The following is a 14,199-nucleotide window of genomic DNA, read 5'->3' as shown; positions in this document are numbered from 1 at the left end:
AATAGAATACGAGGTATGGATGGCAATGTCAACAAGAACAAAACCAAGGTGTTAATGAAATCACAAAACTATACACAAATCCCTAGCCAAGAAATACTGGGTCAATCTTACAAGCACATGGTTATTAATTATTGTAAGACTGTATAGCACTATTTGCTTTAAATAATTCTATTCAAACCGGAATTAATGCAACTGACAGGAATTCGTTATTAGGTGAATACAAAAGTTGTTTTGGAATGATTTGGCTGCTTATTTCTGTGCGTTTTGCCATCCATACATTATACTTAATGTTTGCAAAGTTTTAACTACTTCTTAAAAAGATAACTACCGGGTTTTACATTAACTTTTTAACTTAAATTTGTTATATAATAGCAATTAAGTACAAAAAGGGAGTGAAATCTAGATAACTATTTCAGAGCATCATTCCTAAAATAATAACAATAACAACTGGGTTTATTTAGGTTTAGATATCTATAACAATGTATTAATTCGCAAACTAATTTAAGTTTGCGAGTTACATCCTAGTTCCTCTATGTTATAATCTTATTCATGGATTAGTGCAGAGAAGTAACATGTTATTATAGATACTTCAAATTATAAGCGTAATATAAGATTTCACACTTACTTGCTGTGATTTGAGCATCTAATATTTCCTTCAGTTACGTTGTTTTTCGCAAAATCTATATTGCTAGTGAATAAAATTTGGAACAAAATTGTCTGTATTATTCCGACTCGGAAGAATTTTGGAACCCAGGCCTGGTCTAGTGCCCCAGGTTACAGATCAGTAAGACCAAAGTTCGAGTCACGATATGCCATTGAACATTGTAGGTACATCAGCTAGAAGCCTAATTATATTTTTTTTGATTTACTGGCCAGTCTGTGCTGACGAGCTTTGAATATCTATGTATTTCCAATGGAGAAACACAATGCTCCTCTTTTCTAGATGTGCCACCTTCATGTTACAGATGTAACCCTACCAAGTATTATGGACACATCTTTAAAATAATTCTGGCTTACTCCTCATGCTCTGCAAGACACATCACTGACTATAAATTTCGAAACGAACTTGATAAGTAAATTAGTAATGTCAGAATGTTCAGATTTATGTGGATTTGCGAGAAGATGTTTCATAGTGGTTTGAACTGTTCATTGTAGCCAAAAGTGTTTCCAGAATGTGAAAAGTGTTCGAGTGTTAGAAATATTTAAAAAACAACAACACACTACGAATCACCTTTACAACACATTCACGAGTAATTTGCTATATAAATATGACTGAGACCGCCCGTATGGATTATGGAGCATGTTCTTTATGAATGCTAGTATTTTGAAAGTGTTAAAATTATCAAACTATATATTATCCAATTTAGCTTGGGATTTTAAAAATTGGTTGCAAGTGTTTGTTTGTTTCGGAATGATAAGATTTAGAGACAAGAAGCTAATTATGTGTGTTTTTACACATCTACATGCCTCTGAATGAAGAATCTTGAAATATATTATAGACTTTATGGCAGCTTTTGTTCTTGTTTCATCAGTAAGCAACTGTATAGTCCAGCAAGATAATATTCTGTGTCGTAAATTATCGGAGTAATAATAGCAACGTCTAGGTAACACTCACTCAGATATCAGATGTTAACCCAGCAGAAGATGTTTGGAACTGAGTGGAAAATCTAGACCAGAGTATTTCAGCTTTCATCAACTTACCTCTTTGTTCCTTCGTGACGTATTGAAGCATACTTTGTCGGCTTCCACCATTTTCTTTTTGTCTGATTTCTACCCCCCCCCCTTTCTTTATATGATGGAGTGCTGTGACTGTATAGAAACTCAATAGAATTCTTGAAATTCTATGGCTGCGAGTTCTGTTGTAGTAATATTCTGTACAATTATGGTGCTTACGTTAGAGAAAAGGGGTCTTTCTTGGGCGTTTGCAATGCAGAGCATAGACTCTCGTTATGTGTGTTTTTATTCGTTTTAATCTTTATTGTCGTGATGCTCAGTCATATAGTTGTTTTTTAGCAACGGTAAGATATTTCATAGTAAAAAAGAGAACTATGCAACTGAGAATAGGTGGAGACTGCAACGCATGTGTTTCCATATTCTTCATGTGGTTAGGGCGCTCGAGTCGCAATTCGAGGGTCGCGAGTTCGAACCACCATTCCACCCAAACATGCTCTCGTCGTAGGGGTGTTATAATGTTCAAAGCTATCCCACTGCTCTTTGGTAAAAAGGTACCCTAAGAGTTGGCGTTGAGTGATGATAGGTAGCTACCTTCCCTCTAGCTATTTCTCGTTTATCTTTTCGCGACATTCAAACCAAAACTACATTCGTTTGTTCTTTGTAATTATTTTAGTTTTTCACGGTTAATAAAATAACACGATTTCTTTTTTTTTAATTTTTGAATAATACTTTGTGGTAGTAATCGTTTTTAAAGTTAGCCACTCTAAATTCATCTTGAAAACATCGATGTTTGAATTTAACATGTTCAACTTACATGAAAAAGGCATGTTACAAACAAATATTCGACAAGCTTATAAAGAAAAACGCTCCTCGATGGCTCAGCGGTATGTTTGCGGATTCACAACGTTAAAATCCGGGTTTCGATACCCATCGTAGACAAAGCACCGATAACCTATTGTGTAGCTTTGTGCTTAACTGAGAACAACGTATAAAAATTACGTCGTGAAGACTGTTTTGCCATTTTAAATGTACAGAATCAAATACACAGAATTCAGTTTTGCAACATTGATTTCTAAACTGAGCAAGACAATGCTATGTTAAAGTTGTTGTTAATATCTTCTATCTTTCAGTGCTTCCTACTTCATAAGCTAGTTTGACGTCAACAAGTCGAAGTTTCGATACAAGATATAGGAAAGCGATGTTTTATTTACTCGTAACATAGAAAATATGTGGGATAAAAAATTCCAGATATAAAAGAATGTATAAATGCTTTATTATTTGTATTTAGAAGAATGAAAGTTTTAAAGGTAGTATTTCTCTTAGGACAATGTAGAAACTTACCGTATAAGTAGCAAAAATATCGAGATTTTAATGTTGAGGAATGTTTTCACTCAAGATAAATACTTGATACATGTGCAATTTCAGTATAATACCTGTTTATTTAATCGTAGAACACATTATTATTTCTATTACATGAAAAACGGTACTTTATTTTAGCTACACCGCTTATCAAAGTACAAAAAAATGTCTTACATTTAAAATAGAAGTTTTGTTTTTCTGGATATCAAAAATCTGGAAAAAAAATTTTACATTGATTTATTGTTTTGTTTGATCAGTTGTTGTGTAATTATGTTTTAAGTTGTGTTTTATTAGTTAAAGTAATCTTATTGTATATATTTTTAAAACTTTTAAGTTTTGTTACAAAACGGATAGAATAATAATTTTACTTACACAATAGACTATATTTTTCTTTTAACAGAAATTGTTATTTCTATTATCAGAATTTCAATTTCACAGAACTGTTGTTTTCTAGTCGTGACTCAAATTGTAGTATTGCTTTTAACCCAGTTTAACAGTGCGTTTATTAACTAAGTGCATGAGCAGGACATTATTTATATGAAGCTCATAAGAGTTCAAGATTCTTTGAATAGGGCCTGCGCTAATTCTGTTTAGTGTGAAATTAAATTGTCATAAGTCCGTAGGATAGCCAAAAGACCGTGATAAAGAGAATGAAAATAAAATAATAATCAAAGACTTGGCAAGTAGCAACTTAAAATCCGGGAAACCTGCACAAATTTGATAAAAATAAGCAAAATCTCTGCAAGAAGTTTTTGTAGCGTTTATTATCTAAGAAAATCGTGGTAAAATAGAAGTGGATCTGAATTGGAAAGGGTACAGCAGTCTAGTCGAGAAACTTGACAGAAATGGCAAAGCACACCATTTCACAGTAGAGATGTGGTCAAGATTTTTACTGTCTGAACTTGGTACATTCAATATATTAAATTTAATAATAATCTTGAACTTTGCTTCTACGTAAAATGTATTTACTTATTAAGAAATTAGAAATATCCTAAAAATATTTTAATCATGAAATACTTCTCTACTTCATAGTGTAAACCCTTACTCTAATCCTGGTATAAATTTACAATTTTTTGGTTTACCTCTAGGGCAGCAGTAAGTTTACTGATTTACAATGTTAAAATCAAGGATTCGATTCCCCTCAGTGGACACACCACATATAGTCCAATTTGACTTTGATATAAGAAAAACACACACAACACATACTGTCTTTGACTTGTATTATTTTGTTGTAGTGTGAGTTTTATTCAAACTCATTTACTTACAGCAGCTACTTCAGTAAAAAAATACTTTTTCATCTTTCAATATATGGTATCGTTTAATATGCGCTTGGTTTGTTTTCGGACTTCTAAGTTAGCATTCCAAGTTTAGCCTGGATCAGTCAACCTTTACATAAATTCACAGGCAGATAGAAAGTTTTCTTTTATATCGGAGAATTACCACACCGGTATAACTTAAATATAGCTCATATGTGAATAACGCTATTCCCCAGTTTTTATACCAAGCTCTACCTCGCCTTATTAGGCTTAATAAACACACTACAGGGATAACGTGTCCAAATGCTGAACTACAAAAGCTGGATCGATGTTTTATAGGTATGAGACCTACAGAAGGGTCAGGTACACTATGGATCTCTAATGTGCCCTTTTTTTGTTCTAGTGCAGAGGTTCTCAAAGTATGGTCGCGATAGTCCTCCATATAGCTGCATGTTAGTCCAAAATGCAAGTCTCATCAAAAGCAGCTTCACTCTTTCCTTTAATTCTGATGTGTTGTTTTTTTTTCGGTGGAAAGCAAAAACGGATGGGGTAGTACAGGTACACCCTTGTGCAAATTAATTGAAAAAAGTGGTCATTTTACAATATTTTCAGCATGGCGGCCGGTGTAGGCTTGCTGGACCAGCCGATTTCCTTTAATAGTCATTTTTTCACACAAACGGCGTCATTAGCTGTGTTTTGCAGTACAGTTAATTTATTTTTGGGATACATGACGAAATTTTGAGGAATATTACGTCATTCGAAATTGCGTTAGAAGGGCAAGGAGACCAGTCAAACAACAAAGTCAAAATATTGTTTCTATAGAAACGCTACTTTATTTTGCTGACTACGATTTGTATATATTTTTTTATTTGTACGTATATAACGTTCAGTTATCTTAAGTAGTCCTAAAGGCATATGTGCAACAGTTTGAGTTTAAGAATTGTAAAGACAAATTTAGGATTCCTTATGTTTTAAAATAGAATCACTTATCTACAAAATGTAATAAACTAGTATTTGATCATCTTTTACTGCATAGATTTATTTGTCATATATCTCTATTTATTCCGTTATATATATATATATTTCAAATCAAAGGATTAAAAAATAGAATACCAGCTCTGTTTATGCCGGGTGCGGCGTGGCCAAGCGTGTTGAGGCGTGCGACTCGTCATCTGAGGGTCGCGGGTTCGCATCCCCGTCGCGCCAAACATGCTCGCCCTTTCAGCATTGGGGGCGTTATAATGTGACGGTCAATCCCACTATTCGTTGGTAAAAGAGTAGCCCAAGAGTTGGTGGTGGGTGGTGATGACTAGCTGCCTTCCCTCTAGTCTTACACTGCTAAATGAGGGACGGCTAGCCCAGATAGCCCTCGAGTAGCTTTGTGTGAAATTCAAAAATAAAAAAAAAATTGTTTTGCCATTTCTAATAATTCTTGTCGTTTAACACAAATTCGTCCGCTGAGCTAGGCCTACGCGACAAAGAGTAAAAACTAAAAAGCTCCTTTATGCAGTGTGAGAAATGTATTGCAGTGTTGTAAAATGGCTTATCTGGCGAAGTAATGAAACATGTCTAACAAGTATGACGTTGTTAACATTAAGTGCATATTCTTGGCATTCCTTAGTGTCATACGATTTTCTCGTAAGAAGCGTGTAAAAATAGCATTTTAAATCGATATATTTTGACTGTCGTCAGTTGCAGCCAGAAAGCCTTTCTTTCAATACAATTCTTCAGTAGTTTGGCTAGATTTATGGTAGCTATAAGTTCTGTCTGAAATGTTTTTTTTTTATGCAGTGCTTAAACTTCTCATATCGCTGCAATAAACTTAACTTATTAAATGTATAAGATGTTAAATGTAGGGAGAATAAATAATATTCCAATAATTGTTAATAGAAAATTGTATTTGATTAAAGTTTTAAGCTCCAAAGCTGTATTGTGTGATATTCTAATCTTGTGTTAAAAATGTATTTATCCAGACCAGTAAATTGTTTATCCAGAATATAGCATGTTTCAGTTTTGTTAAAAACATACAGTCATAAAGAATTTCACCAAGGTTTTTGTTGCATTTTAGCGATAGTCAATATGACAAACTTACTTTTAAAAAATTGTATTATAGAATGTTTAACAGTATTACCAGAGATATAGTTACTTCGTAGAAATTACTAGTAATACTCATATTATGTTCATTATTCTAATATTTATATTCAAAAGGTATAAAATCACCTCCTCCAAATATATATACTAATACTTAGACAGCCAAGTAAAATAAAACAAAATCTAGAGTACATTTTACATCCCACATTATAGCCTGCACCCTGGGATCTTTTCGATTAGTGCAGCGTTTTTTAGTTTTGTTTATAACAGACTATATATATATATATACATACACCCTTGTGCAAATTAATTGAAACAAGACAGAAAATTACCATTTTTTCAATTTTTTGCGTTTTATTTCTGAGAATCGAAAAATTACTCACAAATTAATACATGATATGACCGTCTTTATTTTTCAGAAGATCATTAATCCGCTTTGGCATCGAGTCCACGAGTTGACTGCGATCTTTACTAATTTTTGGATTGCGGTGCCATACCTCAATTATGGCCTCAATTAGGTTATCTTTTGTAGTACAGTCGTTTCCCCGAAGTCTTTCTTTACAAATCGCCCAATGATTTTCAATAGGATTTAAGTCTGGAGAGTTTCCAGGCCAGTCCAGCACCTTTATTCGCGTCGTAGTCATAAAATTCTTCACAAGTTTTGATGTGTGGCAGGGAGCCAGATCTTGCTGAAAAAATGCCAGCTCCATCTGGAAATCTCTTTTTCAATTCTGGAACGACTCTTCTTTGCAAAACTTTGATGTACTGTGGTTCCTCGCATCATTCTACGACATGTAAGCCTCCGACGCCATAGTAGCTGAAAAAGCCCCAAAACATCTTTTTCAAGGGATGTTTTACGAACTGATTGATGTGAGATTCTCGAAGTTTCGCACCTGTAGATCTGCGAACATGCAGACTTTTTGACCCTGTACGAAGAAATGAGTCTCGTCACTGAATAACACCTTTCTCCATTGTTCTTGCGTCCAGTTCTTGTATTTCAGACCCTATTGATACCGTTTTTTTTTTCATTGAGTTGGTAAGAAGTTGGTTTTTGACTGGTCTCCTTGCCCTTCTAACGCAATTTCGAATGACGTAATATTCCTCAAAATTTCGTTATGTATCCCAAAAATAAATCGACCGTACTGCAAAACACAGCTAATGACGCCGTCTGTGTGAAAAAATGACTATTAAAGGAAATCGGCTGGTCCAGCGAGTCTACACCGGCTGCCATGTTAAAAATATTGTAAAATGACCATTTGTTTCAATTAATTTACATAAGGGTGCATATACTGTTTATTATTAACAATAAAGCTACACCTGGTTTCTAGTGGTATAAGTCTGTAGGTGTTCCGCTGTGATATATATATATATACTTCTCATTTCTAGCATCGATACAAAGGTAAATATGCATAGGGGTCTGTTATTGTAGCATAACAGAGCTCCGAATTTCATTTTATTACGTTGCCAAAGTATTCATATTTTTACATAATTTACATATAAACGTATAAACAGTGTTGACTGTTAAACATAATTTTAATTTGTGGATTTCGTAAAGTACATCTACATCAGTGTTATCAGATTTATAAATTTTGACTAAGTTATGACATGATTTGCTATACAATGCCATTTATGGTCTGTCAAAAGGTTTTATTTTTTGAAATCTCAAAGAACCTTGGTTGTTATTTCACAAAACTTAATACTGATGAAGATGTTAGAATTGTGTTAATTATTTGCAACATCCTTATACATATTTTTGTTTTTGGCCGTTTTTAATTTAGGTGAAGGTTATATAATTCTAAATTTTTCTGAATAAGCAACATATGCAACTTTTATTTTTTTTCTGCATAATAAGAAATTTTCGGGTGCATACTTTTAAAATGTTTTTTGTTTGTTTGCATTTTTATATTAAAAATTGGGACTCTGGTATCAAAGAGGGTAAACAAAAATTTCGGTTTATCATCTAATATCTTCAGAAAGCGGAAGAGGGGAAGTTTTCATTTTAAAAGAAACCATCCAGTATATTGCTCAAACACCAAAAAGACGCACACACATTCTTATAAAATATATACTTCTAATGTTGTAGTTTATGTGTTACTCAGAAGACACATCACTAGAAAAATCTAATTTTGTGTCACATTTTGTTCTAGCACTTTCGAACGTAGGGGGCCCGGTATGGCCAGATGATTAAGGAACTCGACTCATAATCCGAGGGTCGCGGGTTCGAATCCCCGTCACACCAAACATACTCGCTCTTTCAGCCGTGGGAGCGTTATAATATTCAATCCCATTATTCTTCGGTAACAGAGTAACCCAAGAGTTGGTGGTGGATGGTGATGATTTGCTGCCTTCCCATTAGTCTTACACTGCTAAATTATGGACGTCTAGCGCACATAGCCCTTGAGTAGCTTTGCGCAAAATTCAAAACAAACAAACAATCGAACGTAGAGGTTATAAATTATTCGTTCCATGAAGCATAAAGTTAGTTTAGTATAGAGTTTTGTTCTTGTCAGTGTTTGCTATTGATACATTGTAGAAGTACATCCATGTTTACTTTTGTGTAGTAAAGTTAGCGTGGCTGTAAACATAAACCTACAAATTACTACATTGTTCAGGCTGTTGTTGAACTACATTGTTGTACAAATAAAGAACAACTTGACAGCAATATAGACGCTACTTGCATTATCAGGCTAGCCACTTGACGACACTAGATGGAGCTGATCGTCAAGCAAACACTTGAAAATCCATATAAACACAAAAACTTTGAAACTGAAAAGAAATCTAAATTGGTGGTAATTTCTAGATGCGGACGATGATGAGTTGTTTCACAAAGCTGCACAATGAGTTATCTCTGCTCTGCCCACCACGGATATCGAAACCCGGTTTTTAGTGTTGTAAGTCCGCAGACATACCGCTGAGCGACTGGGGTCACGATGATGAGAAGCCAGTTTTAAAATCGGATACAGTACTCTCACGCACGTGCTTTGACATTTGTTTGTTTGTTTTGTTTTTGAATTTCGCACAAAGCTACTCGAGGGCTATCTGTGCTAGTCGTCCCTAATTTAGCAGTGTAAGACTAGATGGAATGCAGCTAGTCATCACCACCCACCGCCAACTCTTGGGCTACTCTTTACCAACGAATAGTGGGATTGACCGTCACATTATAACGCCCCCACGGCTGGGAGGGCGAGCATGTTTGACGCAACGGGGATGCAAACCCGCGACCCTCAGATTACGAGTCGCACGCCTTAACACGCTTGGCCATGTCGGGCCCGTTCTTTGGCATTTGACTACAGTTATTTAGAACTAACTATAAAATTGGCTTAAAATGAAATATTTGTTTCTATGTCTGGTGATAATCAATTAGAAACTTTTTAATATATCGTTTTATGAAGATTAATTCGCATTTACGTATCTTTTTGTTGTTACTCTTTAATTTAAAAATCATTTGAAAAAACATTTTTGTTTTCTCTCTCAAGCTATTTTTCATGAAAGATTTGTTTGTTTATAGTTAAGCTCAATGCTACATAATAGCCTGTTTCTGTGCCCATCATGGTTATCGAAACTCATTTTCTAACGCATATGTCATCAGACTTACCATCATGCTTTTATCAAAGGAAATAAATGTTTTGTTTGTTTTTGGAATTTTGCACAAAGCTACTCCAGGGCTATCTGTGCTAGCCGTCCCTAATTTAGCAGTGTAAGGGAAGGCAGCTAGTTATCACCATCCACCGCCAACTCTTGGGCTACTCTTTTACCAACGAATAGTGGGATTGACCGTCACATTATAACGCCCCCACGGCTGGGAGGGCGAGCATGTTTGGCGCGACGCGAGCGCGAACCCGCGACCCTCGGATTACGAGTCGCACGCCTTACGCGCTTGGCCATGCAAGGCCTACGAAATAAATTCTGTCTTTCCATACTTCACCAACAAATTTCTGAAAGGATTGATTTGATTTTTGTAGGAAGTTTGCCAATACTGTTTGTATTCGAAATTAAAAGTTTTTGTTACTCTCGTATTTTGGCGTCTAATCTTTTTCCCCTTTTGGCTACCGATCGTTCATTGGGTAGGAAGCATTATCTGCCAGAGCTTGTAGCGTCTTTTTTTAAGCACTTCTTACACTCCACTTCCTATATCTGAGACGCTGGCGCCAATTCACGCAGACTAAGTCGCAATAGAACAGGCGCCATATTTGCTACTAGCGTGATGTCATACGCGGCGTGATTGCAGAGGAACAGAAAGGAGTTAAATTATTTTGTGCTAGACGGTCCTTAAATATAACATTTTTATATTTGAACCTCGTATTCAAGGTTTGTGGTATTTTGTTAATGGGTATTTATAGTAAATTTCTATTGATGTAAGATAATCGCGTTTCGTTTTATAAACTTTACAATAAAGTATAGTTTATAATTGTAGTCACAAGAGTAGGCCTAATCCATCTTGCACTTATTAGAGAAGCTCGGCTATTGGTGTTTTGTGGAATGGAGACAGGTCTGTACTTCGTAATAGACTTTCAAGAAATACAGCGTTATTTTAATCGACGTGCAAGTCTTATTAATTTTGCCCCAAGCACAAGTTTTAAGCTTTTTTTTTTTTTATGAACACTTCCATTAGAAATCTCTCTAATTCATGTTGATGTAATAAATTTTTGTTCAAATTCTGTAATATAAGTTATAAAGAACTGATTAATTAGTTGTATTTACAGATTCTTTAAAATTCAGTTTAATTTTGGCCATGAACACAAAGTTTTTGGCTTGGATCGCAGTAAAAGACCCCCTCCTCCAAAAAAAGTGTGTGAGTGGATACACACACGCACATCAAAAGTCTGGCGATGCGTCGATTCAAGAAGTATCATATCGACAAGCCGTGATACGATTGTATTATAACATCATCCCACACTATAGGATTTATGTATCTTCACGAAATCTGGCAAGCTTTCAGTAAGGCCCGGCTTGGCCAAGTGTGTTAAGGCGTGCGACTCGTAATCTGAGGGTCGCGAGTTCGCATCCCCATAGTGCCAAATATGCTCGCCCTTTCAGCTGTGGGGCGTTATAATGTGATGGTCAATCCCACTATTCGTTGATAAAAGAGTAGTCCAACAGTTGATGGTGGGTAGCGATGACTAGCTGTCTTCCCTATAGTCTTACACTACTAAATTAGGGACGGCAAGCACAGGTAGCCCTCGAGCAACTTTGTACGAAATTCAAAAACAAAACACAAGCTTTCAGTGAACGTTTTAGTCTTTTGTTCGGAAGAAAAATCGTAATTTATAGAAAAGTGTTTTTGCTAAAAATTAATGATTTAAAAGACGAATATGAGTATTGAGTATTACATGTTGTCTTGATTTCTTTTATCAAAAACATTACATGCAAAGTAGCATAAAACAGATTGACAGATATTAACTTCTCTTGTGAGCCGTCATTTAGTTGATCAAGTTTAGTTGAAAAAACATAAAGTGTGAAGTACTTAAACAAGACAATATTAGTAAAATAGGTAATAAATTACAAACAAGACGATCAAACTTTGTAACAGACCGTTGGTAAAACCTTTGTATTTAGATATGTAATGTATCGCGGCGTTAATGTATAGATACTTAGCATATTGACTACTATGATGAGATACGCACCCCAAATATATATATATATGGTTATATACATATATATTGGTATGATCTTATAACCTGTTAATATGTTATAACTATGATACCACTCTAGCAGAGTGAGAGACAAGGTTAAATGCCCCATCGGACCGACGGTTGCCGGGTAGGTGCATCCATATGATAAAATTAAAAGTTTGTAAAAAATAAAATTTATATGCAGTTACCATATAACTCCAATAAATATAATTTTAAAATGAATTTTTAGTCATTTTGGATATATTGCGATTCCGAAAAAAAGGGGAAATCAGTGTGTAACTCCGACTAAAATTTCAAATACAGCTCGTATTGATAGTACATAATAAAAGTTGGCTACAACATAATATGTCATGAAGAATAATGTTACTAGTTCGCATTTTTGGTGTAAACGAACCTTACATTCAATTCGATACCCAGATTTGATATTACAAAAAAAAATAGCAATGGCTTTGTTCGTCATATGATAAATGCATATATATATATATATATTCCCTAGATAAGATTTGGGCATAACAGTTCTATATTTTGTTTTTCACCATAACGGACATAATTTGTATATTTTCATAAAATAATTATTAACAGTATTTTGAAAGATAATTTAGAATAATGTGTAGTGGGCCACAAAATAGTTATTAATAATTAATAATTAAAATAGTTATTTCTCACATTAATGTTATCTCTTTCACAATAATTTAGTACGCTTAAAATTTATAGCATAGAATTTCCTGTTTTCTATCTGTGCCGTACAGAAGGCCTCCCGCTAGTACAGCGGTAAGTTTACGAATTTACAACGCTAAAATCAGGGGTTTGATTCCCCTCGGTGGGCTCTGCAGATAGCACGATGTGGCTTTGCTATAAGAAAAACACACCGTACAGAAGTATTAGCGGCATTAAGCAACTTATTTTATCTGTTGACTTATCTTTTTACACTTCTTGCATATATTAAACAGCATACATTTTCCTTTATGACCAAAAACAATATGCTCTTTTAGGCATTATAGGTTTTCCAAGAAATATACCTATACATTGACGTGTGTTCTTTAATTCTACGTTATTAGTAATACCAGTTTTTTGAGAAATCTAGTGGAGCTGGAAAGGTTGTTGCTTCGATACACTAGAGTCTAGAGTAAGCGTAAAGAAAACTATCACTCCGAGATACACAAAATTTAGTGTATGTTTAAGCTTGTTTTTTTTATGAATATGAAACAGTTATATCTAACATGGTTTACATATGCATCTATGTTAGTATCAAAGACTTGAATGAAAAAAAAATTGTACATGCTTTGGTGGATTTTTCTTCGTTTATAATGTACTTACGTTTACAATTAACACTTCGCGGTGTTCAAGAACGGTTTGGATTCCGTTTTTGGATGTTTTCAGTGTAATTACGCGTGAAGATAACAGTTTTTCAGACTTGTACTTATGTATTATCATTATTACTACTACTTAATAAGCAAGTTTCTTATCATTTTTCTCTGAACATAATTTGTTTGCTAAAAGTTTAAAACATGCTAGATACTATTTAGTTTTTGTTACGGACATCCACAGTCATGATTTTGCGCTCTGCATCTTAATTGACATAAATCTCACACTGATGTTATTTTTTCATTAAAGCAACTGCAACGCTAAAGGTGTTGCAATGCGCTGTTTTAACAAATGATTTCCAGTGGAGTTGTGACGGGAAATCTTTTCGAAATATTAGAGAAAATTATTTGTATCTGTACTTAATGGGAATGTAGCTTCTCATATGTGCATAGTAGCAATTAAAATGGGGTTGTTGAAACTTTAATATTCTCAACTTTTATTAGTTATACGGTGATGGCAATTCATCAAAAAATTCCGTTTTTGTCTATAATATTTTGTGCTTGTGCCGTATCCGTTTAAAGCCAAGATTGAGGTGCATATTGCCCGGCATGGCCAGGTGGGTTAAGGCGTTCGACTCGTAATCAGGGGGTCGCGGGTTCGAATCCCGGTCGTACCAAACATGCTCGCCCTTTTAGCCGTGGGGTCGTTATAATGTAACGGTCAATCCCACTATTTGTTGGTAAAAGATTAGCCCAAGAGTTGGCGGTGGGTGGTGATGACTAGCTTGCCTTCCCTCTGGTCTTGCACTGCAAAATTAGGGACGGCTAGCACAGATAGCCCTCCAGTAACTTTGTGCGAAATTCATAAACAAAAACAAAACA

General features: G+C 34.8%; 1 protein-coding gene across 2 annotated transcripts in view; it reads left to right on the top strand.

Annotated features, from left to right (window-relative positions):
• Positions 1–14,199, top strand: part of LOC143256780 (protein bunched, class 1/class 3/D/E isoforms-like) — a 37,392-nt gene that overhangs the window by 15,295 nt on the left and 7,898 nt on the right. The window lies entirely within an intron of this gene.

This window comes from Tachypleus tridentatus, chromosome 7 (assembly GCF_004210375.1).
Source record: "Tachypleus tridentatus isolate NWPU-2018 chromosome 7, ASM421037v1, whole genome shotgun sequence".
Lineage (NCBI taxonomy): Eukaryota > Metazoa > Arthropoda > Merostomata > Xiphosura > Limulidae > Tachypleus > Tachypleus tridentatus.
This window is presented reverse-complemented; position numbering and strand designations above follow the sequence as displayed.